Below are 24,284 nucleotides of genomic sequence, written 5' to 3'. Positions count from 1 at the left end.
TAAGTCTTGACATTAATTTCACTTGATATAATTTGCTTTTTTAAACCGGAATTGGTTCGAACCACGGGAGGAAAAATATTTTTTGGAGATCTATAACTTCATTTTGATCGATCAGTTTGTGTGTAAGCTATATGCTATAGTGTTCCGTTATCGGCGGTTCCAAGAAAGCAGCAGCTTCTTAGGGGAAAGGACGTGTGCAAAATTTTAAACGGTATCTCAAAAATTCTTATTCGTTACAAACTTCCTAGTAAACTCAAAAATGCCCTGTTCAGTTTATAAAAAAGCGAAATGAATTAAAAATTAAATTAAGAAACTATCAGAATTCGTATCTATGTAATTATAAATTTCTCGAAGCTAAGTTTAAACCTAAGTATATTCTTATAGTCGCTTTAGAAAAATGTCGAAACAATTTGAAATCTCCCTCATTGATTCTGTAAATAAAATTAAACAGTCGCCTAATTTATGTGTACCAAAAGCTGAGCTTTATATGGCGAATTCCGGCTTAAATATTTATGCTCACACATCCCTTTTACTCTCGTGGGCACATGCCACACACAATGGACCATTTAAACGCCGTTTTTGTAAACGTTTTCTAACAAGCCGCTGCTAAATAATTTAAACGCACACATGTGAACGAAAATAATGAGCCACAACAACACAAAAAATATGTATAATAAGTAGTGTGTTTTAGGCACAAGAACAATGTGAACAATGTGCGGAATTGATATAGAGTTGCCAGCAGAGGTTGATTTTGATAGTATAAAACTTATCTATAATAAATTGTATTAAAAAAAAAAAATAAAAATTCTTTGCAAATAAATTTAGAGCGGAAAGTATTAAAATTTGAAATAGTAGTGAATATTTGTATTTTTTACACAATGAATTAAATATGGTAGCTATGTATGCTTCTTAATTTTTCACCGGTTTGATAGTGGTCAATATTGTTTTCCACTTGCTAAATTTTGATTTATTTTAACTAAGCTTTTTAATACATTTTTGAAATTTAAAAGATAACGTAAAATCCAGCCTAAATTAAATTATAACCTTAATAACAGAATCCAAAAAGATTTTCGAGGTGACGAAACTAGACGCTTGTTTCTTGCGATTTTGAAAAATAAAATACATAAAGGGTGATCCATTTCGAAGTTCCCTACTTGTTTAAAGAAAACATACCGAAACTTAACATTTAATGGTGTAAGTATGTTTATTATCATTTGAAAGAACATTCTTTGGCATTTATGTTTTGAAAATTATCCCTTTCAAATGGTGGTCACGGCTACGTCTCAGAACGTCCATCTGTTGAGTCCAATTTTCGATGACTCAATCGAGCATTTTGACTCGTCACTGGCGAATGTCACGCGTGATGTTTTACTCCAAGGCCTGAATCGAAGCGGGATTGTCCGCATAGACTTTAGACTTTACATATCGCCACAGGAAAAAATCGAACGGTGTGATATCACACGATCTGGGTGGCCAATAAACCGGCTCGGCGTGAAATTATCTGCTAATCGAAGTGTTTTCACAATAAATCCATTGATTGATGTGATGTGTCGGAAGTGGCGCCGTCTTATTGAAACCAAATTTCGCCGAGATCATGAGCTTCAATTGCAGCCATCAAATAGTCGGTTATCATAGGTGTTACGGCCGCAATTGACAGTTACGTTCTCACCCGCATAATTTTTCAAGAAATATGGACCAATGATTCCACCGCACCACAAACCACACCAAACCGTTGTTTTTTTCTGAATGATTAACGTCGGATCTTCTTGTAACTTTTCAAGAGCCCATAGAGCGAAACGATGTCGCTTGTAAAGTTCGAGCTGCTTCACTTCTTGCACAAGCTGTGTTTTGTACGCTATCAATTTAAGATCTCGACGTTAAATGAGCCATGTCATTCCATACGTCTGTTCGAGTTGCTGTTATCGGCGCCGAATCGACTTTCCATTGTGATGGTGTATACTCTCAGCTACGGCTGCTTCTTTTTCATTGCCTGCTGGACGTGATCTATTTATTCGGTCGAATTTTAACCAATAATGGCTCATGTGCGATCTGCCCATAAAAGGCTATTGAAAAAAGTGCCTTTACTTGGATCACCCGTTTCATATAAAACGTTGCCTACGTTACCGCGCAGTCTTTAGACATTTAGACCAAAGTCGATAAATTCTTAAACAAAAAAATCGTCGTAGAATGAGCAAGCCATAAAAAGGTGAGGTCAGGTTAGATACTTGATGCTTCAGCAAGGCGGAGCTCACACTCAGACAGCAACTATCAGCTATCGAAAACTGCGCCCTGAACCTATCAGAAATCTGCTTTGGTGTTTTGCTTTTATTTCTGCTATTTTACCAGAATGTCTAAAAGTATGAGATTTAAGTAAGGAGTTTTTGTCTTAATCTCGCGAAAGCGGGCCATTTAAAGAGGAAGTGTTGACTGCCTACGGACAGTGGCTAGGTAGAACTGCTTCAACCACACAAAGGTGGATCTATTTGAGAACGAAGAGCCACGGTTTACTCCAGGCCAGAAGGACTTTGCCACTGCACAGCTGCTGCTAGCTGACCACCGCCTGCTGAGCTGGTCTGATGTCTGTACTAGCAAGCTCGCCAGCCTTACAGTTTCTAAATAACCTTTTACAAATCTTGGGCGCAACTGCCCTACTACAAGATAGTCGGATCTATTGCTATCTTAGTGACAGCCACTTGCGCTTGGATAACGCTGGAGTGTTCAGTGGCAATTCCGACCTTCTCCTCCTAACACCGTCTTCTGCTCATTAGATTTTAGTAAAAAATTCGCCCGAGAGCAGCTATCCATTCCCAGAAAGCCAATACTTCAGCGCGATCTGCAGATAGTCTGACAGTCCGGCCTTCGTTACAACCTTCTTATTGCAAAGAACTCCTCTCTCGTTTACTTTATTACATGAATCTTTTCTAATTCAATCTTCACCTGGAATTTCAAAACTTGCGAGGGTAGGGGAATAAGAACTGTATTTATTTAAATTTTTCCATAAGATGTCTTTAAATTGCTCCATACTTTTAATTGTGAATCCTTTTGATCTTCCCACAATTTTTTCTAAACTTTTCATTAAACAATTCTCAGCCAATTGGCAATCCCTATTTACCGCGCTCATTGTTCTGCAACGAAAAGCGATTATCAAACACTTTGTAAACACACAAGCAGCAACGCATTAAATATCCGGCCTGCGAGCCGCCAACAGACACAATGTCATCAAGCGCACTCAAACACATATCTATGTTTTTGTTGTATGTGTGAAGGTGTGCATGCCCATTTATTACGATATTGAAATGACAATGTCGCCGTAACTTGTTCCGCGTGTTTTTAGTCTGCTTTCCGGCGCACAAACACATGCGCGCCAAAATGTGAAGAAAAAAAACAAAAAAGCGAACAGCAGCGCACCAGCGGCAGGAAAGCGGATGTTGCCGATAAGATTGCACGCGTACACTCATTCGTGAAATTCACACAAACACACACATGCTCACTTACACCCTGATTTTTTTTGCATATAAATGAGCAGTCAACAGCTTTGCAAGTTTTCCATGTATTTGAGGTAATTTTTCAATGAAAATTGTGTCTGGCTGCCAGTTATCTTCGCAAATATACATTGTACTCACACACAAACAAATTTTACATTTTCATACATATGTGTGTATGAGAGCGAGTGTATGTGTTAGTACGCGCGGTATGCGTGCCAATAAACTTTACAATACCCTCCCCAACACACCTTTATTACCGCATTCACATACCGTTTACTTTCTTTCGCGCACAGTTCCGCTCGTCTTAGCCCTTCCTCCCCTTCGCCAGTTTCCGCTCAACTTTCACGCATTCAAGATTACGCTATAAACTGAGGTAAATTTATTCTCTAAATTGTCGCTTGCCATATAACTTACACTCATATGAGTGTATGTGTGTGTATGTTCGCCGGCAATGTGTGTGAAATTGAAAGCGAAGCGCTTAAATGTTGTCGTTGCTTGTGGCTTGTTTGCCCTTTTGACTGCCTGCCGAAGTTTGTCAATTAATCGAGTGAATGAGCTGCGTTTAATTGAAATTTTATGGTTCCGCCGTAAGTGCAGCTGCGGCATTTTCTTCTGAATTTTCTACAAAAATTAAAAGGTGAATTGCTATATGGAACCATTGTTGTGCTACCTGAACTGATACAGCATTGTCTCCGTAAACTTCACAAATTTCATTCGTGGCTTGCTTCTTACCTGTTACAAACTTCGTGATAAACTTAATAACTTAATATACCGTGTTCAGGGTATAATAAAGCAACAATGAATATATCAGAATTTGCATCTAATCCTTTCCTAGTAATAATATTTCTATATGACAAAATAGGTGGAGTCGGGTCAGGACTTCCTTTAGCCCTCATGTACCTAGTAGTCTATTTAACATGAATTTATATACTCTTGCGATATGTAATGCTAAAAATAGATAAAATAGAACGGTATTCCTATCTCTCATATACCTATAAAGATAGATTTTCAAAATTCCTTTTGGCTTTGTACTGCATTTATCGGCTAATAGCAAAAAAGCCCTGTCCTCGAACTGTCTATGTTGGTAAAAGTTTGTGATATTTTGATAAATTTAAGTGGCCAATCTTTCTTAAAAAGTATATGGTTTAGGCCTAAATATAAATCGAATTGGTCTAAACCTGGTTGACGCTTTCTGCATCAACTCAATATGTTAAATTCAAGATTATTTTAATATAACTTTAGTTGACTCGAAGTAAAATATAGATATTTTTTTATTTCAACGAAGAATTTGTGTTGCTTAGTATTGTGTGCTACAAAAGAATGAATGGTGTTCTGCGTATAACTTGCAGAGATTGATGCGACAACTAAGTCAAATCCGAGATAAGCGTCCAAGATCGTGACTGCGAACATACCAAGGCACTTTGACGACGCATCTTAAAAATTGTTTTTGAATCAGTGAAGGGGGTGTAATGGGGTACAGTCATGCTTCTAGGTATGCAGTTACTGTCGTGTGAAATAACCCACTTTGGATGGATGGAGACGAGTAGGTCCCTGGAACATTTACTACAGCGGCTTTATAAAAGATGAGGACTGTCGGTCGCAGTGGAAAGAAGGCGGACTAGACGTAGCTTCCAGCCTACTGCATTGCCCAATCCGCAAAAAAAAAGGTACCCAATAATTCCGTGTTATAAGATTCCTTAATAGGATATCGACCAGATGCTGTTGATGTCCTTTGCGCATTGGCAATGACGAACGAAGAAGCAGCGGCTGCGCTGGCAAGGTCGTTTTATCCGGATAGAAAATAATACTTTAGCTCTAAGAGAATTCGAAGCAGTGACCGCCGGGGGAAGCAGATTGATGACATCCACACCGTTGGTAAGACCCGGCGGGGAGAGAACTAGAATCTCCAATTGGCACCAATTAGCGAAAGGGAGAAACGACTTGCGCATTGTTGTAAACTAGGCTATAGCCAAGTAAGTAGTGTCTACAAAAGTAAGGAAGAAGAAGAAGCTAGGCTTGAGCAGCCCCAAAGTTTGATTCCATAAGTGCAAACTGGTCTGAGCACTTGCTTGTGGACACGAATTTTGTTATATGTGGATAGGGCAGAGTTTCTACCCAATAGCCAATACATATTTCTGAGTTTTATGTTTTCTTTTTGACATTTGCACTCCATCTACATTTTGTGTCCAGGGTCATTCCTACCTATTTCGCAGTATTTTGATATAATATTTGCACACCGTTTATATCTAATGTATCTAATATTTTTGTAGGTGAAATCAATATGTACTTATGTACATATATAGTTTCGTTTAATTTTATCACCTACTGCGAGCAGTCGCAAGAAATCTTAAAATCAACTGAAACAAAGTTTACAGCCATGTTCAGTTAAATAAGAACATAGTTTTAATTTTTACTTAACACTCCGTAGAAATAAGAAAATTAAGAGTAAAACAAACGATAATTAATATTATTATAGTACTTTTTTAATTTTTTCAAAAATATTAATACAATTTATGGTACTTCTTCACCACAACTCTTTGCTAGTGAATCGCAGTGCGTGCGTGTTTCTGTGTGTGTGTGGTGTACAGATATAATTGTTACATGCTCGCATGAGTTCTGCTTTAATGTGTGGTCAGTTGTGGTTATTTTGCTGCAACACCAGCACGACCATGACTGCTGCCGCAAAAACAAACAACACAACAGCAATTCCAAGCGCGCAACAAAAGTCAAATATATATAGTATATATATATGTACATACCTTCATGTGCATCATACATACCCACATACATGCAAACCACATAATTTCCAGCTCGGTAAGCAACAATACAATTTCCAAGCAAGAATTTTCTTTCAGCGCAGAGATAGTTGTTTGCGCATATGCGTGTGTCCGTCTGTGTAATAGTGGTCCAAGCATTGTGCGGAAACTAAAGAAATTTGTTGAAAATTTTGGAAAATTGGCTACCAAAAACTATGCTACTCGTCACAAAAGTAAATATGCTTGTCTTCACACACACACACACATACACACTTGAATATGTAGAATGCTTGGTATTAAGGGCAAAATTATAAATACGAACTTATTAAGATTTATAAACACATACTCATACATTCATGCATACATACGTATGTGCTGTGGTGTGTTTTGTTGTGTGCGTGTGTGTGTGTACGCCTTGACCGCTTGCGAAATTTTGCTCTCCAGACCACAGACATTTTAATAAGCAGAAATATCCCAAGGGAATTTGAGCAACATATTAATATAGCTTCTTAGAATAATGCCGGTTGGTCTTTTGGTCGTTTTCACTAACAAATTCTGGATCTACCTCGCTGTGGTGCTAACTAGTTAGGCATTATTTGAGGACTAGTTAGCTTTTAGGTAATCCATGCAGTCTTGTTAGGTTATATTTTTGTGTTTTTGAAGATAAGTTGTCTATTTTCAGATTTAAGATATATTCCAGTTTCATACTAGTCAAAAACAGCCAAAATGATATGAGCTTGCTGCAATTCTGACTAATTCAATTTCAGACAGTTATTTGTAGTTAGTTGTAAACTGGTCTATTTGCTGACTAATTAGATGCTACTATGTAAGGTATCTTTTGAGGAAGAGAGGCATCAATGAAATTGTTAATATATTGATAGGGCGAATGTGAAAACCAGTTCTATCTACTAATGACATTCTTTGCTAATTTTGTACTAAATATATTTTCCACCGGGTGGCAACTATCAACGAATTTTCCGGTTTGCTTAGTTTTTATTCTAATATGCTCTTTTTTGCGTCCACAATTTGAGATTAGCAGTTTGTTGTTCTTAAATTGTTGTTGCACGCAATAAGCACTGACTATTTTACTTTAATTTGATTTTATGCTTCGCCAGCTGAAGCCACAAATGCGGTTACTCACAAGCAAATATGCAACCAGTGGTTGGAATTGACTACATGAGAGTATTATTTCGAACATTTTTTTCTTTAATTGTAATTTATTTGTAAGAAAAACTAGTTTTGATTACTTTATTTGAAGAAATGTTTTAAGCAAACAAAATAATTATGTAAATATCTACATGATTTGTATTTCTATGTTTTTATTTCAATTTAGTAGTTAATACTTTGTTTCATTCTTTCAACATTTTTACATAATATAAAAGTATGGAGAGTCAGCAATAGATCAAATTTACCAAAGGGGGTATTCTGGTTTAGAAGCCCGAATTTTAGGTATTTTTTTTTTGACGCGATAAAAAAAAATCAAAAATTATTTTGACTATCCATTTTTTACATGCTTTTTATTGATATTCTAAGAATACAAAACATAAATAATATAAGAAAAAAAATTAAATTTATAAAAACTGCAGGTCGGCGAAGAGAGACTGATGAAAGTATGGCTTGTCCTGGTGTGTAGGATATAGCACTACGAAACGTTTTTGAAAAAAAAAAAACATTTTTTACAAAATGGTGGAGGTTGTATTTGCCCTGTGTTTTGTGGTGTAAGAAAGCTCTATGTAAAATTTCATGTGAATCGGTTGAGTAGAACTTGAGATATCATGCACACCATTTCTAGAAAAGTAGTTATGAGAAAAACGAGTTTAAAGTTTGAGAACTAGTCGCGCGCAGTCGGAGTCGGAGTCACAAAATGAGCTGTAACTCGGAAAATAATTTGAATTTCGAAAAATCCTCTTAGGAACATTTTCTTGAAGGGTTATACCATAAAAATATGCAAATCGATTTTTTCAAATTTCTAAACCAGAAATACCATACCCTCTTAATAAGTTTATTTAGGGCAAAAAATAGTAAGACTTTTTAATTTACATTTCGCGCGAAATATTTGTTTTCTAGGTTGATTATTAGTATTTAGTATACGCTTGCCTTTCTGAAATACATAAAGTGCATTCGGCGATTTTTACTATGAGAGAATGTTGAATGTTGAATAATTACAAGGAATTGCCATTAAATTTTGTATGAGGAATCAAATTTCTGGTGACGAAACGTTTCAAATGTTCAGAATGTTGGAAAAGACCTTCGGTGATAATTGTCGCGAACAAGTGTTTTGATTGATACAAATTATTCAGAGAGGGTTGAGAACGCGTTGACGACGAACCACGTCCAAAAGAGGGCTGTCAACATCAACTGATGATCAACCCGTCAAAAAACTGTGTGCTTGAGAATCGACAATTAACATTTAGAGATTTTACTGCCATTGTTGGAGTATCGGAAGGAGCAGTGATCATCATTTTGAAAGATATTTTGGGCCTAAGAAAAGTGAAAGCACGATTGATTCCAAAAATCACTAAATTTTTGAAGACCGACGTCGCTATAACGTCTGTGAAGCAATGATTTCCAACTAGCACTACTCCTGAAACGTATTATTACTGGCGTATTATTACGGACGATAAATCGGTGAGCCGAAGCCGAAAAAACACAACAAAGCAGATCAAAAGTCAGGGTTATGTTGACAGTGTTCTTCGACTATCGAGGTGCACTCCGTATTACTACTTCCGATCGGCCAAACTCCCAACAAGGAATGCTATTTGAGTATTATGCGTCGTTTGGGAGAAGCTGTTCGTAAAAAGATACCGGAATTATGGGGCGACAACTTTTGGTTTGCACCACGATAATGCACCGTCGTATACTGTTTTGATTCTTCGTGAGCTTTTCGTCAAATTTTCAGCCAAAATCGTGCCGCAACCACCATATTCACCTGATTTAGGCTATTTAGCCAACTCAAACAGCCGCCCCGGGGAAACCGTTTCGAGTCAATTAAAGACATTGCATGTGAATCGCTACAAATTGGTAAATAGGCATGGCATCGCCCTTTTTAAGAAACATTTCATATCTCAGGCAATATGCTGAAATGGGGTCAATACTTCCACTAGCCACCATAGATATACTTAATATAAAAATTTACGGTTTGTAGCTGACTTTATTCTATAGACATGGTTGTTGGTTATCTCAGTGGTGGTTACCTTTTTGTTGTAATAAAATTTCGCAATGCTAAGTATAAAACCGGATCTGCACTATATTTATGACTACATCTTGCCTTCGCTACCTAATAAGTATTTATTTATGTATATTTCGGAATTAGAGTAGAAAAACAAATTTTAATTATCGAAAATCGCATTATTGTTTTTTTTTAATATTCTCCATTATGATCATTTAACGCATGTTTTTGAGCCAATTCTTGAAGTATTTTTGCCACTCTAATTGAGGCATCTCCAAAACATGGTTTTTGAATGAATTACTCGCTTCTTCAGGTGTTGAAAAATGTTGGCCTCCTAGTTTGTTTACGTACCGGAATAAAAAGAAGTCATCCGGTGCCAAGTTAGGTCTTTACAGTGGATTACTCATCAAATCGTTGTTTAGAGTACTCCAAAAATGCAATTGTTTCAGCTAATGTTTGAAACCACCATTGTCGTTTGGAATGTTCTCTCCATCTTTGGCGGTTAGTTCTCCTGCTTTCTTGAAAGACAACTAGCAAACAAGTTGTGTATCACACAATATATTTTATAATACCAAAAGTTAATTCTTTACTTGTTTTGTTAAAGGTTTGCCCATGGCTGAAGGTAATTCCCCGGCTTTAATCCACAAAAATTGTCGAGAGTATGAAATGTTTGCTTACACCCGAACTTAGCTATTCTCTTCGTGTTTGAATTAGTATTTTTTATAACACTGTGGAACATTTTTGGGATTATTGTCTGGTGGGTGAGAAATTCCAAGTCAGGGTGATGGTACTAGTCAGTTCGTATGTGTCAGTTTTTTTTTTTATGACCTTTTAAATTTTTTCCTTATCTTGATGTTTTTTCGCTTAGTTGTAACATTTTATTTTATGAAAGAAGGTAAGTTATAACATCCTTGCGACAGAAACATCGTAGTTGTTAGAACGATGCTTTCCCAACAAGCCTTCTATTACTGCTTTGATTGCCTGCCATGCATTCAATTCAGCGTCAATCAAAATATTGTTGAATGCGTCACTTTTAATCAGCTTTCGTATATCTAGACCATTTAGTACGCCTGATTGGAAATAATTAATTTGTTAAGATGGAAAACCATGGGAAATGAATGTGATATTATAATTTACCTTCTTTAATAAAATAAAATGTTACAACTAAGCGAAAAACATCAAGATAAGGAAAAAATTTAAAAGGTCATAAAAAAAAAAACTTACACATACGAACGCCAAACTCTTTGAGGGTTTTACTATACTGACCTAGTACCATCACCCTGACTTGGAATTTCTCACCCCCCAGATTAGCTGTTGTACTGTGTAATTGAATGTGGCTTAAAATTTATAATCTATTTTATAACACTTTACTATTTTCTGCCTACATATACATACATAGGATTCATTTAATTTTTTTTTTTGTTTAAATATTTTTGATAATTTTTTATTATTTATTTTACTGCAGCAAGTTACATTTTTTTTTTTTTCATTACAAAATTTCGCTTTCTTGTTTACACTATATTTGTGCAGTAATTCTAAATATTATACCAAATTAAATTATAAATTCTTCAATCACGTTTAATTTGTTTGAATTAATATTTATGTTAGTTTATTTTATTAAAGCTGTTATCCAGTTTTATCCATCTATCATTGAATATACGCTTTTACATACAGACTTTGTGGCCCTCATGCCACTTCATATATCCGATTTTCTCCGCCGGATAACTGGCGCTACTGCGCATGTGTGAACTCACATACCCACACAATTGAAAACGACCTACAATGCCCAGTGTGATTTCCCCTGCTTCCATATGGCAGCTTGAGCTCCTAAGGACGAGGTTACATTTCTACACACATGTGTAGGCAGTTGTAGATGGTTGTGTGGGACATCTCACCCACGTCGCTGGAGCACTTCTGTGGAACTGTAAAAAAGGAATATAAATTTACGATTTTGTTTTTGTCATTTTTACACCAATGGTAATGCGTCATAACAAAGCTTTTGTTGATATTATTTCACGTTAGAGCTGCCTGCAAGCACTCATGGGCACTGCGAGGGTGGCGCTTAAATATTAATTTATTTCGGTCAAATGGGCCGCAGGATGTAAGGGAAATGGAAAATGTTGCATATGTGTGTGGGTGGCGCATTCAGCTAATAAATAAACGAGTCACCTGTTGCTAAAAATAATCATACAGGTGCGTGTTCATTTAATAAACTAAGTGGCAGATGAGTTTATGCAATATTATTTACTAATTGAGTGGGCTCAAGAAGTTGACGAATTAACTAAATTTGTGGGTTTCCGAGCTCACACAAAACTATCACAACCATATGTAACCAGCGCTGCCAGATATAAAAGTTTTACTTCATTGAGTTATTTAATTTAATTTAAAGAGATGTAGGCACGAGGCCAAATTTGGTGTACTCATTAGATGGGGCAGCAGTTCGTAGCCTTATTCGATACTAAGTAGTCTTTGGTATCTTTGGTGAGTGGAAAGCCACCCTATATAGTATATCATTCAACTGCTCTTTGATTTTAATACACTATATAACTTCCAAAAAATTCGCGAATAAACTCACTCACAGGCAGTCAAAACATAATTATAAGTATCATTCGACTGATTTCGACCACAGGGCGGAGAAGTAAAGTACTTATGTACAAGTAATACTGGCTCATTTTGTTAACCATCAATTTAATTTTCACTCGCCTACTTCTTAAGTCCTCAGTTCTTAGAACATATGTAACCCTGGATGCTTAGACATTTGTTTTCATGTCTCTTAGAACATTAACCTATCTGTCTGATGTGATGATTCCCCTGTCTTTCGTTTTAGTGAAACATATTTAATTATATAAAGTGCGAGGTTTCCTACTTTTTTAAAGGACAAACATAAAAACTAATTTAAGGAGAAACGTTTATTATTATTCGAAATAACATTATTTGGCATTTATTTTTTGAAGATTATCTCTTTCAAGTGTTGGCCGTGGCTATGTCTCAGATGGTCCATCCGTTGGGCCCAATTTTCGATGACTCTTTCGAGCATTTCGACTGGTGATATTTTGCGCTAACATCTGAATCGAAGCTGGATTGCCCGCATAGATTTTAGACTTTACATATCCCCACCGGAAAAGGTCTAACGGTGTGATATCACGCGATCTTGGTGGCCAATCGACCGACCCAAAACGTTAAATTATGTGGTCACGAAGGTGTTCTCTCAATAAATACATTGATTGATGCGATGTGTTGAAAGTGGCGCCATCTTGTTGACACCAAATGTCGCCCAGATCACTAGCTCAATTTCAGACTCAGTGAGCTAGAAATGCGCCTCATCACTGAACAAATTTTGGCTCGAAAACGTCGGTTTTTCTTGGATCTTTTCAAGAGTCCGTAGAGCGAAGCGATGTCGCTTGGGAAATTCGGGCGACTTTAGTTCTTATACAAGCTGCATTTTGAACGCTTTCAATTTAAGATCTTGATGTAAAATGCGCAATTCATACGTTAGTCCAAGTTTACTCTAATGGATAATGCGCATCCTCGAGACGTCGTACAGTGCGCACCGAAGTCGGTATTGCTACTGTGGAGCAGAGAGTCGAAAAAGGCACGCATAAGTTCATCCGCCATCGCGCAAAATAATAGGTGCTGTGCCCATCCACTATATGAAAGATATTCCGTAGGGATCTTGGTTTGGTTTTGGCAAGAATTTAAGCCGAATAACCATCAAGCGTGTCGCATGTTCGCTGAATGCCCCCAAAACTAGGCAGCCACCGACGTCGGTTGGGCGTGGTTCACTTTTGGTTGAAGAGGTACGTTTGTAAACGAAATTATCGTATTAGGAGTGGTGATAATTCATAAGACATTGTTGAGACGTCGTTAGATGCTCAAAAAGTCTTTGGTCGGCAGGCTCTATGCGCATAAGGAGGATGTTGATGTGGACGACCCTTGCTTCCAACAGGACGGCGCTACATGCCATACAGCCAACGAAACAGTCACTTTATTAAAGGAAACTTTTGGTGAGCGCATTTTGTCGCGTCCAAGATCGTGCGATTTAACACCGCTGGACCATTTTTTGCAAGGTTATGATAAGTCGCTTGTTTTCGCAGATAAGCCCAAAACGACTGACACCTTGATAGAGAATACAGGCGAGTTATCGCTCGAGTCGAGTTCGATCCCAATGTTCGAAACTTGGTCCTCTCAGCTAAAGTTAATTCTCCCCAGCCGCGGCGGTCACTTACGCGAAATCATTTGTAAAGCATAATGACAATCCCATTTATTTCCCATCAAACACTTAATTCGGAACTGTCATGTCAACAATTGGATCGTCTAAAAGAAGCAAGCGCCCAAAAGCGGCCACCTTTGCCGATTAGGAGAAAAATTGTGTGCCATCAGGAAAACACCCGGCCACACACGATATCGCTAGAGAATAGCAAAAGCTACGGGAGCTTGGTTTGGAGGTGCTTATGCTTCCACCTTTTAGCCCAGACTTTGCATCAACTCATTACCATTTCTACTTGTTTAGGGGAATGACTATGCTGTTGAAAACCTCAAGAGAAGTTTAAAAAATTGAATGCCCCTATTTTTTGTCAAAAAAATCCGATGGTTCTAGAGTGGCATAATTATCTTCGAAACTACGATAAGATATCGGACAAAATGGTGCATACCTAACCCCTAAATCGAATCATTCTATCTTAAAAAAAAAAACTAAAAATTTAAGGGGTTACATGGGTTTAAAAAAATTAAATTATTAAATTCTATAACACCTCTGGAATATTGTTCTAAATTTCAAGTAGATCCGAGTAATAATTTAGGTGATACAGCCTTGAGAACTTGTGCTCTCGAGGCTAGCTATGATAGGTGCGCCATTTTTAACTGTGTTTTTCTCGAAACTGTGTTTTTGAAGTCAGTTGGCAATATTTCTCGAGGACTACTCAACCGTTCAACTTTACACAGGTCTTTTAGATACAATTCTTAAAGGTTTAAAAAGGATTTTTGTCGCGAAATTTATATTTTTTTTTTAAATGTCTGCCAAAAAATTAATTTTCAATTAAATTCAATAATTTTCTTTTTTTCTTTTGTCCATGTTTTAAGTTAAGGTTCTAACTAAAACTCGTATTTTTCACTTTAGAAGATCTTGTAAGAATTTATCCTATCAACGCTGGCGCCTCTTTTTTCCGAAGGGTCAGCGGAAATGGCGTCGCAATGGCCGAGTTTAAAATATTTCTTTCCAAAAACTCAGAATATCTTTAGTGTATGTTTGTAACAATAAAAAATTCTAATAAAATATTTAATTTTTATATGAGAAAAAAATTTTTCAAAAGAGCTGTTTTTACCCGAGGAAACCCATTTAATGCAAATATAAAGCATTTATTTTTACGCTATATCTTATAAATTTCCGCTTTCCATCCGTTTCGGTAGCTGACATCCCGCTCTCTCTCTATCACCTTTGTAGTACAATGATTTTACTCTGACTCAACTAAAATTACTTCGTCTGAAATTTTATCTTTTAACGTATAAAAAATATTCTATATTAAATATTTAAAATTTCACAGTTAGTTTTTTAATGATTTTGCGATTCATTTCATAAAATTGTGAAAAATCTCCAGCGATTAATAAATTACCAAGCCGTGTTATAGATAATGGCAATTCATTAACTTTTTGTTTTACAGCCAAGCAACAGTGCCAGGCAATGAATCAACTTTTTACCGATATTTGAACGACCAACCGACCATGTGACCCGACGCACAGAGATTGCTTTGCGCTTTAAAACAATACCGAATGTCCCAACGCAATCAAGCAACGAGAGGAGCGACAGCCCAAACAGCACGCAAATCAAAGGCAAAAGCTTTAACAACAAACGGCAGGAGGAGCAAATAGCGGTGAGTCAAAAACCAATACACATCAAAAGTGTAGAGTATATGAAAAATGGGGTGATAATTATTTTTATTTATTTTTACTATTTTTTTTTTTGTTTTTATCTTGCTTTGCTCTACACTTCTATGCATGGGGTGGTCTGCTTAGTTTTAAAGATTTCATTACTTGTTTATGATGACACTTGCGCCGCTTCTGCACTGCTGCTCGACTTATTATACCAGAAACCAACACAAACACTTTTTCACTAATATGTTTTTGCTTGTATTTGTGTCAAATTTTTTAAATGCCTTTGTTCTCCAGTTATTGGTTGTGATTTCTTTCTTTTTGTGTTGTGTTGTGTATGCTTTACCATGTTCCATCGGGCGTTCCATGTGAAGACGAAAACTTTTACAAGCACGTAATCGAAAAAGTTTTCACATTTATTGGAAAGCAGCTCTGCGACAGCGCGCACGCTTTGCACGGAAAGTGTGTGCTGAGGTACTCTGCCTTGACATATATACACACATACATACATAAATGCTTGTATGTTTGTGATTCAGTTTTTACATACATACGTAAGCGCATATGAACTTTTGTGATTCTTTCTCTGTCACTTATCTAACCTCTGATATGTTTTTGACTGTTTAAGCTTTAATCATGTGAAGGTTAAGTGAAGCTGCCTAGACTTAGCTTCGATACTGATTGCAACTTATTAACTTTTAACTGGCGTTGACTTTTCACTTTACTTTAGGAATTAATTATGACATCTAATGTAACAATCTCTTCTGTAATTTGTACATTTTTACTATTCAATAATCAATCCTAAAGAAAATGTTAGCCTCTTAGTTTACTCCTAAAGTCCGCTATTGTTCGTTCAACATTTCGCTTGAAAAATACTTTATTATATATTTTTATGATGAAATCTAAGGTATCATATAAAATTTCTGCCTTAATTTCTTTGTACGACAATTTTTTGTTGTTGTTGTAGCGTCATGAAACATTCCTAAAAAATTTCGAGGAATAGTGGCGAGTTGACAGCCTTGGCCGGATAAAAATCCGGATCCGTTCCGGTTACTTAGACCCGACAGTCGTGGAAACAGCACGACAGTATTTATTCATATACATATGTTATTATGAGGCGCCATTCCATTTTCATATTGCTTCTCAGACTTATTTAGGGATGTGCATAGTTTGCTCATCCAACCGACTCGTACAGTTCAGAAAGGTTTGTCGTGTTTTAGGAATAAATCAAAAGCTGATTTTTTAATAAACCATTCTTCTTGTTTAAAAATATTCTCACATTAGGTGAGCTCTTCATAATGGTTACAAAAAAAACACCAAAAACAATTTTCATTTAATATAACAGGTCAATTGAAAAGTCACCGGTCTACCATAGTAGAACACATTTAAAAAAAAAAATCGTTTTTTTATTCAACATAGTTCCCTTCGAAAATGACATACTGATTATAGCGGCGCTCCGACTTTTCAGTACAATTTTTGCAGTATGATTTGTCCTTTGCTTCAAAATAAATCTCAGTTTCGGCGATTACCTATACATTCGACGAAAAGTTCTTGCTAGCGAGCATTCTTATGAGATCTGAGAACAGAAAATAGTCACTGTGGGTCAGATCTGGATAATACGCTGATTTCGGAAGCCATTCGAACCTCAATTCAAAGATTTTTGCCATCGTTTTCGTTTTGCGACACAGTGCATTGTCTTTGTGAAAAAGCGCTTTCTCTCTCCTCAAATGCGGCCATTTCCCAGCGATTTCGTCCTTCAAAAGGTTCAATAACGCTATGTAGTAATTGTCATAGCGGCAGAGTTCTGCCGAGTTGACAGTCCTTGGCTGGATAAAAATCCCGGTCCGTTCCGGTTACGTAGACCCGACTGACGTGGGAACAGTATGTAGTACTTAGTCGCTGATGATGATCCTTCCTTTTTCAAAGTAGTTAATACAAATTATTTAATGTTTTTCCCAAAATACAAATCCCAGCCGGTTGTTGCGTTTTTCCACGCTTTGAAGCGGGTTCATCGTGTGCAGTTCACTCGTATGACTGCCGATTTGACTTCGGAGTGATATGATCCAGCCATGCTTCGTCCTTTGTCACATATCGACGCAAAAACTCGTCTTTATTTCTCTTGAACATCTCCAAACACTGCTTCGGATCATTAACTCGTCGTTCTTTTTGGCCAAAAGTGAGCTTGCGCGGCAACTTTTCTTCACAGAGTATTCTCATACCGAAATATTCGTGAATAATATGGTATGTACGTTCAGTTGATATCTTTAGAGTGCCAGCTATCGCAAACAACTACACTTTACGGTCAACCAAAATTATTTTGTGGACCTGTTTTGATGTCTTCGTCGGTTTTAAAGGCATCCACTGAGTCCATCCTTTTCGGTGCTCATTTCACCACGTTTAAGCTTAGCATACAAATATTTGATGGTTGGTTTTCCTGGAAATATTTTCGCCAGTCTTTAGGGAACTCTCCGCAATCCTTGCTGGTTGATTTTCATGGGACAGTGTCCGGAAACTCGTCATCAAGCTAAGTTTTTGCTTCAACTGTATTTGTTCCCTTCAAAAGGCCGTATTTTATCAACACGCGAAATTCTATTTATCTTTTCTTTCACAACAATAAAAGTTGCTTCACTTAACTTGAAATAATTCACAAACAGCTGTGAGATTTATACACGCGCCTTTAAAAGGCTAACTAAAAATCATATGGATTTATTCTAGGAAGGCCATTTATGTATTAGACCGGGGGTTTTTTAATTTCATATAATTCAACGGTGCCTTAAAAAATAATAATAATTAATTTATCTAAAGGATAATACTTTATCTACGTTTTCATTCACTTAACTTCGCAAAGAACTTAATTTTTTTACTTTTATGAATAGAGGGAGGCATACCTAAGTCAGCTAACTGCCAGTGGCCAAACATAAGTCATTCAAGTTTCAAAGAATTTAAGCTAAGTAATTCACTTCTTTTTCGCAGTGATCTATTTTCACATATCTTGGTTCTAGAGGTAAATACATATTTAGCTGTGCCGTGTGGAAACTCGTATCATACCTTTTATATAACCGTTTTTTTTATAAAATTTCTAATACTATTAAATATTTTTAGTGCTAGACGACTTGGAAACATGATATTCGAATACAAAATTCAACGCTCTACAAAAAAGGTATAAATAGTTTTTTCATGAAAATATTCCTTTAAAAGTTATACTCAGTTAAACTTAAGTTTCAAATGTACTGAGCACTCATACAAGTGTCCTTTAAACTCTGTGTTGCTCATACGACACGGCGTACCGTATACATACTCAGTACATTTAATGTATAGCTTTAACTGCGTATTAATTTCAAAGGAATATTTTCACTATTTATACCTTTTTTGTAAAATGCTGAGTTTTGTATTGGAATACTATGTCTCTAAGTCTTTTGAAAGTATTTAATAGAGCTCTTAATTTTGTGTTAGAATTTTCTGTTTAGTTGCAGGTATATTTGCTTCGGAATACAAATTTAAAGAAAAATACCAAAAAATTCCATGTTAAATGCGTGGGAAAGTAATATGTTTTAAGCGCAGTCTAAATTGATAACAAAACACGTTGGATCGTACTTTTATGGTCAAAAAAATTAAATGTAAAATCAACAACAAAGTTGTCGAGTGGAATTCGTACAAGAAAATAAGCGGTTAGTTCTTTAAAATATTATAACCGCCATCTTCAATGCCACCTAGTTACGTTTTAGATATGTTACATCAGTTTTACTATTGTGAGTGGCTCAAATGACTAATGAAAGTACAAATTTCCTAACATAAACTCAATTGTAATAGTTTTTAAAAACAAAACAAAGGAGTTACTAAAACGTTTTTTAACACGGAAAAATAAAATAATCAAGAAAGAATCGTAGCATAATCGATGACGATTGTTGATAAACGAGAAATGCACTCCGACCTTAGGTATTTATGTATATTGTTGTGCCCTCTCCTAAATCACAAAGACTCGCCTGGATATTATCAATATGCTGGGGATTGATAAAACCCAATATTTTACTGGGTGCTCGCGAAGCGATGTGATCTCAGTTTGGAAACATGGTTCCAAAGACCTTTGATCTGCGTATGCAGACTCTAGACTCAAAGTTGAAGTTTTTTTTATTAAGTTTTTTATATTTTACTTTCTTGCCTGTTTTATTCATGATAAGATGTTTGAATATTATTTCATTGGTATCCTTGACTGCTTCAATTTTCATTACGCTTTTTTATTTTCTCCTCCAATATTCTTATTTTGCTTTCGTGCTTCGTTTACCGTAGAAAAATATTTGCTATGAGGACCTCATAACATCTGTTCGAAATGCATACATATGCTGTGTTTGTTCCGGAAAATTTAGGCTAGATTAGATAAGATAGATAGGTAATTTACGCAAAAAGCTAAGCCATGCTGTGTAAGTGCTTCTTCAGCTTGCAGTGGCCAGTTTAAAATGCGACCATTAGCTGAGTTTATCCCTAGGGAGGTTGGTTGCATATTTAAACCTGCTGAGGTTATACCCCCAAGCGTCGCAAGCCATGTCCGTTAGTTTGAACAACTCGTATAGTTTGTTCGATTACTACTCTTTAACGCTTTGTGTTCCTAGACTATTACAGACAAGGCGTTTCATTTGCTCTAGACTTAGATAATATCTTCGAAACTTCACAATATGGATTGTCCAAAAATATTTTTATCTATATACTTAGAAAAGTGAAAGTGAAAGTACCACAATTTTTGAGTGAAATGACAGCTACTCCTACTTCAGTACTTTTTGGCAATAAAAGTTAAACGGCATAGTTCATTATGAGTTAAGCCGCAATTTAATCACTCCCATTTAGTGACGAGTTTATTGATATTAATGACATTTACCAATACCCTTTATATTTGTGAACATACAACAATAAATGTAAATTATAAATCCATATAAGCACCACCAGGCCACAACCCCCCCCACAAAAGTCAAAAGTGAGCAACGGCAATATTGATGGTGCAATTATAAATTTATTGTCATATTAATTAAATTTATCACGCTGTGGTTTTAAGCCATTCACCGTTAGTGCAAACTGTCAAAAATCTCACCGAGTGCCTGCAGATATGGGAAAAAGTGAACAGGTTATTAAGTACACACATATTGGCACACGAGTTTTGCTTTCGTATTTGTATGAGTAATTCTAAAATATTGTGCAATATAACTGGTTTAGCAAATGCCACCTTACCTCTTCCTAACATCATTGGCTTTTTGCTTTTTCTGGCTTTATTTATCAATATTGAAAAACATAACAGTGATTTTAATGAAGTTGCGTCAGGGTTCCATCATTACACTAATGAAAGGTAGCTGCAGTCCACACTCGATTCTTTTTATCGAAATAAATTAAAGTGCAGGCACTATTAGTTACTTATAATTAAAATTTATAGAGCAGAGTTTACGGTTATTTAGATGTTTAGAATGTATTTGTTGTACGATAAGAGTTTTAAAATGAAATTATTAAAAATGCTGATTATTATAGTCTAACCTCCTCAATACTGCTCATTTTGTAAATACACCGTTTCACCACTCTACCATAACTCTTAAAAAAACATAAACGAGCGAGTTGATTAGTGTAGGATCCTGTACTATCCTATGGATGCCAGGTCCGCACTATGAGGTGGATGCATAAGAATCTGTCATCCAAGCTCTCGGAGCTTCTGGCGACTCACTAACGATATGTGTGGTCTGGCGTTGCCCTAACAGCACACATTTCCTCTTCTATTGGTTAAAGCTGGCCGCTTCTGGGCGATAGCTAATTTTAGAAGTTTCAATTGTTAGCAGTTCTGCATGAAGGGTTTGATCATAAGGGAACGGGTCATAGTAGATGATTCTGAATTACGCTGTCGGTTAGTAACCTTTCTTGCATTACCAGTCACCATTCGCTTCAGAGTTCGAGATAAGGCCAGACAAAAGCAGATAAGGTGTTCTAGAGTCTCTCACACATACCTCTCTGCCCTTTTTATACATATGTGCCATCCTTTCCAGTTAAAACAGTGACGGTCACGTTACCTAGTGACATGCCGGTAACGCGTGCCGGTTTAATTGTCACTTTTTCCTATCACGTTCTTAAGGGCGAATCAAAAAAGCCCCCAAAACTTTTGTATACATGTGATCTTGTATCACCTTCTTGCTCACATATTATCTACTGTAATAAAACTATATCCTTTTTTCTCACACTTTCATTAAATTTGGGATAATTCAACTAAACTGCTCTCAGGAAAGCGTGACGGTGCATTCTACAATAGTCCAGTGGGTAAACCACTCGCTTGTCATTCCTTCAACCTAATGTTCGAAACTCAAAAATATAAAGATTTTTTTTTTTATTAAATATATTTTTTTTTTTATTAATTTTAATAATAAAATAATTTTATTTAAATTTACATTAAATTCATTTCCTTCATCTTTTGACATTTTTTTTTAATAATATAAAAATTATTTCTATAAATTCTTATATAGATACAAAAAATAATATATAAATATACTTCTATGCATTTTAAAAATATATTGGATTACCATTTCCTTCCACAGCCAAATTGTTTCCTTGTTGTTTTGAGAAGCTTGCCTCTGGGTTGTAGCAACCAGAAATGTTGAATTTCTTTCGTTTAAATGTCTACAATAACAAATGGGTACAAATGAATTGAAAACTAAAATGACGATTTTACATGTACCTTTTACGGGAGTCGAAGAAGTTGTCGGGCATTCCTCCAAATATGTGTCATCAAAAAGCGCTGGTGAATCCATCTGATTAAGAAGTAAAAATTTGGCAGCATCAAACTTCATTTTAAATAACCTAACATAATATAATAAAATACGACCGGGCTACAATAACCTTTTTCACAAATTTTCATAAATTTAGATGCACTAAGATTAAAAGCCTTTTTTTCCCGGCTCATACATATATGCACTAAATGTATATTTTTTCATATTGAATTAGTATTTGTTTTACTCACCCTTTTTCCAAATATTATCTTGAAGACACAAAATATTCACAAAAGTTAAAGAAACACAATTATAATATCCGTAGGTTTAAATATATATTTTAAATATAATAAATATGCACAAACACAAATCTGCACAATTCTCAATTATCGACACGTTTGTAACCGAATTCTTTTTTTCTTCGAAGTCAATTTGTCACAACGAACAAGCAAACGTCAAATTCACGGTATCATGCTGTACGCTTTCACATCCATCGTTTTCAATACAGCGGTGACAGCTAAAAAATTTGTTTATTTCTTTTGTTTTATTTTTGCTTAACATCTGTTGAGTGCAGAGCTTATAATATAAAACAAACAAAATACACAATAGATTGACTTCTTACTCATTTCAAATGTTTGTGAGGAAGTGTTAGTGACAAGTAAAAATTGTGTAAATGTATTGGAGTTTCGGTCACGCAAGTTTTGCTGGGTTAATAATGTCCAAGCGGTTCACATGTTATGGCAGTTGTAACCTGTAACTAGGCCAACAACCATTCTGCAGTGATTTCGAGGCAATCCTGCATGCCTCTAAGGCATTCTATCTCATTCTGATCCGTCTGTCAGCCCTTTCGAAAATTTCATTGTGTATAATTTTTAGCGATTTGCGTATTTTCTGAACTCGTTCGGTAGCGGAAAGCATTTTTTTCAATCTCATCGACTATTTCGTTCCCTGGACTGCCCTTAAGGCCTGGAATGTAGTAAAATTGTAGTCGTTTTCTAGCAGCCGCTATATCTACTGCTTCCATGCTACCAAGGACAGTCGCCATTGATGAATGCGTTCTCACCGACATAATTTTTGATGAAATATGGACCGACGATTCCACCGGCTCACAAACCGTTGTTTTTACTAGATGAAATGGCAGATCTTGAATGTCCTTAGGTTGCTCTTCGCCCCAACTGAGGCAATTTCGCTTGTTAACATACCCATTCAACCAGAAATGAGCTTCATCGCTGAACAAAATTTGGCTCGAGAACGTGAGATCTTCTTGGAACTTTTCAATGGCCAATAAAGCGTAGCGATGCCGCTTAGGAAAGTCAAGCGGCTTCAGTTCTTGCACAAACTGATTTTTGTTTGCTTTTAATTTAAGATCTCGCCATAGAATGCGCCAAGTCGTTCCATACATCAGTCCGAGTTGCTGCGAACGGCTCTACGGTCTTCGTGTACAATCTCAGCTGCGGCTGCTATGTTTTCTTCACTGCGTGTTGGACGTGGTCTATTCAGTCGAATGTTATTCTTTCCGGTATCGAGGAATGAATTTTTTCAACTGATTTTTGTAGTGTCAGGAAATTATTTCATTTTATCATTCATTATTTCATTCATATATTTTATGTCCTATTTTGTTATTATTTTTTCTATAAAGTGTGAAAAGTTAGTTTTAAATGCCTTCAATGTCATTATTAAAATTTATTGATTTCACGTCGCCAACTTTCCGTTCGAGGGAAGCGCGTCGAAGTGATTTCAATGCTAATTAAGTATGGACGTTACACACAAACGCAACAAATACACTTACATACTTATAAAGAGGAGCTTATGTAAGCGCATGCCAAAGTTGCTTAAGTAAAAGTTGCAACGAAAGTGTTGTTGGAACTGTTGATTGCATAAGTGTCGCGTTACGAAATTTATGAAGTGCACGGCGCTGTCATTTGCAATGACAACGAGCAGCGCGCGAAGCAATGGAAATAACGGCAACAGACAACTTTCGCAGCAAACGGAAGCAATGAAAATGCAGCGCAAGTGAAAACTTTCGGCAACACCAAGAACTTTTATAAAATTCTATAATTTTTTATGTATTTTTTTCAATGCTGTTTTCTTTCGCAACTTTTTGGTTTTTCCTGTTTTTTCTACAGTAGGGAGTTAATAATTTGCCTTGGCAGGAGGAAAAAAGACGCGTAAAATAAGCTTGTATGTGTTCAGAGAGTCCTTGAAAGTGTTGTTGTTTTTGTTGTTGTTTTGTTGTTGCGTCAGTAATAAGCCTGTTGCCGTTGACTTCAAAGTTTTCAGTTAT

At 36.1% G+C, this 24,284-nt stretch overlaps 1 protein-coding gene across 1 annotated transcript in view; it reads left to right on the top strand.

Annotated features, from left to right (window-relative positions):
- The window catches only part of LOC120776013 (dynein intermediate chain 4, axonemal-like), a 108,620-nt gene that overhangs the window by 17,006 nt on the left and 67,330 nt on the right, over positions 1-24,284 (top strand). Inside the window, exon 4 of the transcript XR_005705374.1 lies at positions 15,068-15,277. The gene's annotated coding sequence lies outside the window, so the exon portion shown is untranslated. The remainder of the gene's footprint in view (positions 1-15,067; positions 15,278-24,284) is intronic.

The sequence above is a fragment of the Bactrocera tryoni genome, chromosome 4 (assembly GCF_016617805.1).
Source record: "Bactrocera tryoni isolate S06 chromosome 4, CSIRO_BtryS06_freeze2, whole genome shotgun sequence".
NCBI classification, from domain to species: Eukaryota; Metazoa; Arthropoda; class Insecta; order Diptera; family Tephritidae; genus Bactrocera; species Bactrocera tryoni.
Note: the sequence above shows the minus strand (reverse complement) of the source record. Positions and strands in the feature narration are given on the sequence as shown.